Below are 5394 nucleotides of genomic sequence, written 5' to 3'. Positions count from 1 at the left end.
GTTAATGTGTCTGTTTCTGTTTTTCATCCAAGAAAAACAATTCCATAGAAATTTTACTGCATGATCATAAATAATCAGCATCAGGCTTATCTCTCCTTGGTCAGAAGGTTTAACAACATGTGTGGGTGTTTATATGTGTGTACATTCATTTTTCAAAATGATTGCTTATCTATTCAGCCCCAGGATATGTAAATTGGAATCTCTTTTTCCTTCATGAGACATTTACAATAGAAGTGCCAGGAAGAGGCAACACATCCTTACCATTCATTCCTTTGGCACAGTGACAGTGTGACAGTGTTCAGAATTCTGTACCTGCAGTTTGTACAGGTTATACTACAAGATCTTATTGGTCCTGTGTTTCCAAAGCTCCAGATCCCTGTGACCTCTGCTTAGACCCTTTCTTCACAGGCTCAAAGGAAAAATGGACTATCAGCCTTGACCTCAAGATAATTGTAAGATCTCTACTTCACCTCAAGACCCTGGATATAATTGAGTCCCATCCTTCAGCTGTCAACCTGCAACAACCAGTTGGGAGTTTTACCTTAGTGCACAAAGCTGAATGTGTTCTGGACTTTTTCCTGACTTCCTCAGAAGCATCAGAGATGGATTACACTTGGGGACAGTAAAGGACAGTCCAGTGTGTGTGACAGCACAGAAAATCCTTCTTTGATGATTTTCTAGTCAGGCATGCTCATATGCCCAAGTTCCAGTGATTGCTATAATTTGTGGTTGAGGACAAATTTACGATTGGGTGGGACAGAGCAGAATTCAAGATTACTTTGATTTTCCTCTGTTCAAGAAACACCGTTCGCCCACTTGGACTGACTGGATTTATCTGAACAGTTTTCAGCCAGTGTACAGGGTTTGGTGTTTAGTCTCTCCTGCTCTTTGTTGGGACACAGGGAATAAAAAAGACCTCACTGGACTCTCAGCAACGATAACTTGCTCTTCAGGTCATCACGCTTAGGGGATCTTCTCTCTTCAGAGACTGAATAAATACAGTCAGCTCTGGGAATCACAGACCATTCCAGTGTGGGTTTAAGCTCCCCTCTGGAGGTCTCCTGTCCAACTTCCTTCTTGAAGCAGGACTATTATCATGTAAAGTAGGTTACATGTGCCTCTGTCTCTTCATGTTTTGGAAAACACTGAGGATGGAGAGACCACTATCTCTCTGCATGGCTCTCTGGATAAAGAAATTTTGCTGAAGTCAATCTGAACATCTCAAGCTGCAGTTTGTGGCTGTTGCCTTTCCTTGTATCATCTTCTGCTGCCAAAGTGGTTCCATCCATTTTGTAACTCTCTTTCATGGACCTGTTGGTTGCTGTTATGTTGCCTCTTTTTCTTTTTGCCAGACGCAACAAACCCAACTCAAGAAGTTTCTTCTTGTAGGCAAAGTGCTCTGGACTTGTGCTTGGGAGCTCTTTGTTGAACTTTCTGCAGTTCCTCTGCTTTCCTTTTGAACTGGGAAGGGGTCAGAAAATTGAATGCAAAATTCCAAGTGTGCCCTCACAGGTGTCAAGTCTACAAACACTGACATCCCTTGGTCTGCTTAGGTACCTTTCATAATGCAGGCCACTATGTGTAACCTTGTCAGTCAGTCACTTCAGTCAGTCAGAGAGCTTCAGTCGACTCTGTTGAAGGCAATGGCAAACCCTTACCTTGTACAGTTTGTGCCCTTATTAGAGATTTTTTCTAGGCTGTGATAAATCCAGCACCAGGATGACTCAGTCTAGCAGTGCAGGGGGATCTACATCTTGCACTTCACCATTTATTGATGAGTTAGTTAGATACTCTCAGGGTCTTTGTGTATGTGACTCATTCCTCATGAAGGAGTGCTTTTGCTAAAAAAGGATGCACACCCACGGTTGTACAATAAATGGGTGGTCTTAGGCTTGTGAACTAGCAGTGAGATTAATGGCTAGTGAAATAGCCCATCTGTTTTTAAAATCAAGCTACCATGCCATGTTTGTCCTCAGACACATTGAACCCTATGGCTTGAGTGTCTGGCATATAAATAATCATCTCTTCCTTCTAAAGTCTGGTCATCAGTTGTTATTGTTTAATTTCATGGTCTATGCCCTGGTTTCCATGCAGTGATACAAAAGGCAACAGGGGAGCTGAGAACAGGGAAAATGTGAAGTAGCTTGAAAGAGAATTACTGTACGTACAAGTCTTGGCTTGCCTGAATTACCTATGTAAAATCCAGACATGGACAACACCCAAACAGCAAAGACGCGTGCCCAGAATTTTTGAAATGACAGAATAAATTTATTTTTTTTGCTAAGCAGTAATTGTTTGCCTTTCTGTTTGTACATTCTGGGCCTGTTCTTCAATTCACAATCTGTTTTTCCCACAGCATAACTGTGTCATTAACAAATTAGAGCAACGGTTCAGCCTTTTTTCATTGCTCAGTCTGTGGTTGCCAAACATCATCAACAGGTCATGATTCCTTTGAAGAGATGGCACCAGAATGCACACAGATTTCCAGCAGAAGGTACAGGCCCTGGCACAAGGAGCACCACCAGTTCCTGAACGAGGAATCCAGAGCTGTCTCCAGGATCTCTCAGGGTATTGGATCTACTGTCCTCTTCCCTTTGCTGTGGCCTTACTCCAGGGCTCTGTGTGCTCAGTTTTCCACTCACATCCCACCCTGTTTAAAGATGAGTTAATGAGACTTCAGCCTGTCTGAGCTGTTGTGAATCTCAGTTCATTCATATTTGTAAATAAAAGGAAATAACCTCATCTTGCTGAAGAGGAAGCCGGAAGATCAAACCATGCCAATAGTTTTTCTTTCTAGGCCAAGCAGTCCCTCTTACCTATACTTTTACAATCTATATTGAGTGTGCAGAGGCTGCAGAAAATCTGGAGGGTTTCATTCTGGCTGAAGGGCCAGTCTGGTAAGTTGTACCAGCTGAGCCACCCTTTTGGTGTCCCTGGATGTCTCCCAGTCCACTGGGGCCATGTGGGCACTCTGCAGGCAGGAGCCATGCTTCATGCACAGAGACAAAGTACAGAGGAGCATGGATGTATCTGAGCATGCCCAGGGGATGCTGCAAACCATCCCAAGCATCAGAGACCCTGGGATCCCCAAAACCTTGGAAAACACTGAGGATGGAGAGCTGCACCTCTTGGAGCAAGACAAAACAGTTGGACCAGATCCTGCTGCAGGTTCCTACCAGGATTCTCATGCACCAGGCACAAGCATGACCATGGGTAAAGAAGCATATGGTCACTATTCATCCCCTTGGAGCTGCTTGGACTTGACTGTGGAAGCAGAAATTGTCCTTAAAAATCCCCTGCAGTCTTCCTCAGCCTCCCAGTCACCCCATGTCCCCCAGAAGCAAGCTTTCCCCGCTGCTCCTGCCCTGAGGGCTGTGCTGACATCCTGCCCAGCAAACTCCTGCCTGTTTTCCCACTCTTATTTAGTTTACTTTGTGCTAAAAGTAACATTCCTCATATTTACAATGCAAAATACCCCTCAGACAGCACCAAAATACTTTACTCAGGAGCCCTGTATATGGACAAAGGACAGGGATTGGGAGATTTGGAATAGACATTGGCACAGAATAGACATTGCACAGCTGTGGGCTGAAACCTCAACATTGGCTTCCTTAAAATCACAGAATCATTTAGGTAGGAAAAGACCTTTAAGATCATTGAGTTCAAGCCACCATTAAACTACGTCCCTAAGCACCACATCTACACTTCTAAAAAATCCCTTCAGGGATGGTGAGTCCACCACATCCCTGGACAACCTGTTTCAATGCTTGATGACCCTTTCAGTGAAGAAATATTTCCTAATATCTGATCTAAACCTTCGTTGGAGCAACTTGAAAGCATTTCCTTTCATCCTGTCCTTGAAAGAAGAGACTCACACCTCATTACAGCTCCTCTCAGGTAATTGTAGAGAGCAGTAAGGTCTCCCCTAAGCTCAGACAAGTTCCCATGTCTGCTATGCCCAAGGCAGGTGAGGGAGTCCTGGGAGCCGAGGGGCAGGGAGGTGACATCGCAGGGGACTGCGGGGCTGGCAGGTGGCAGAGGCAGTCAGGGCTGAAGAGCTCGGCAGCATCAGCCTCTGTGCCCACTGCGGCTGGCCAGGACAAAGAGCTGAGACCCAGGAATGGGGTGGGTCGTGCCCAGGGAACAGTTTCACTGTGCTGCAATGGACAGCTGCATGCAGCCCCTGCCCACCCAGAGCCGTCCTCCACTTACAACAGAAAAGCTCCTTTTGGGGCAGCAGAGCGAGTTCAAACACCTCTGGTTGTACAGACAGATGCCACCTCTGGAGCAAGGGAGAGGGCAGTCCTGGGGCTGGAAGTGAAATGATAAAAGGGAACAAGTCCTTGCCTCTGCAGTAGTGGCCTCCTGGTTCCTGTGTCCATCTGTCCCTATGTCTGTACCCCAGGCACCCACAGTACAGCACCCACCAGAGCCACCTGCTGAACAGCACTGGGGACACTTCTCCTGGGCTGCAGCAACTGCCCTGGGACAGGGGATTCTCCCAGGGGCCACGGCTTTTTGTCTTGAAGCAGTAGTGGTTAGAAAGGAAGGCAGCTTTCAGGCTGAAATCAGGATTAGTCCTTGTGAAATCAGGCAAATACATGAAAACTGAATTATTCATCATTGTATTCACAACATATCCCTCACCCTGCCATTTTGGAAATCCAGATAAAACGCTTTTGTGCTGGAGTTGGATAATCCCAGAGGTACTTTTGTAGTGTATTTTAAAATCTTGGCTCGTTGTCTTGTCTTGAGATCAAAACCAGTTGGGAAGCAGGAGCTGCCTCCTGGAGCAGGCAGGACCTTGCTCTGCTGAGCTCAGGGCTTGCTGGAAACCCACAGAGTAAAACTCAAGGCTCAGGTTGTGTAACTGGGCACAAAATGAATCTGACTTTTTTCATTATCCAAGGTGAGTGCAAACAGATAAACACAGGGGATAATGGGTAAGAGTTAATTACATAAATCTTTTCTGCAGGTGGATTTTGGGTGGAAGAATGTTATCATTTAAGATGTGTTGGTTCCGAACACAAAGAAGCTGTAGCTGAGTTAGGACCTGCATTCTGTACATATGAAGAAGCTCCTTCAAAAATGAAACCATTTGCCAGAGACCATCTCAGCATAACTCTGCTATACAATGCCTGCACTTGCAGAAGAAATACATTTGTGTTTTTCAGTAGATGCAGTTTACACCCTGGAACCCCAATTACTGTGCAGTTCAATGGGCTTTGCAAAGTGTGACCCATGGAAATGCTTTGTGGGATAGTTCTCCCTCCAGGAATGTTTTCTCAGAAGAGGTGGGACTAGCAAACAAGCTCAGTTTTCCTTTTCCAGCATTCCTTCAGGTAGGACAGCAGGGAAGCACATTCCTCCTGGGGCAGAATAAAAAACAGAGCT

The sequence above is a fragment of the Cyanistes caeruleus genome, chromosome 2 (assembly GCF_971803275.1).
Source record: "Cyanistes caeruleus chromosome 2, bCyaCae1.hap1.1, whole genome shotgun sequence".
NCBI classification, from domain to species: domain Eukaryota; kingdom Metazoa; phylum Chordata; class Aves; order Passeriformes; family Paridae; genus Cyanistes; species Cyanistes caeruleus.
This window is presented reverse-complemented; position numbering follows the sequence as displayed.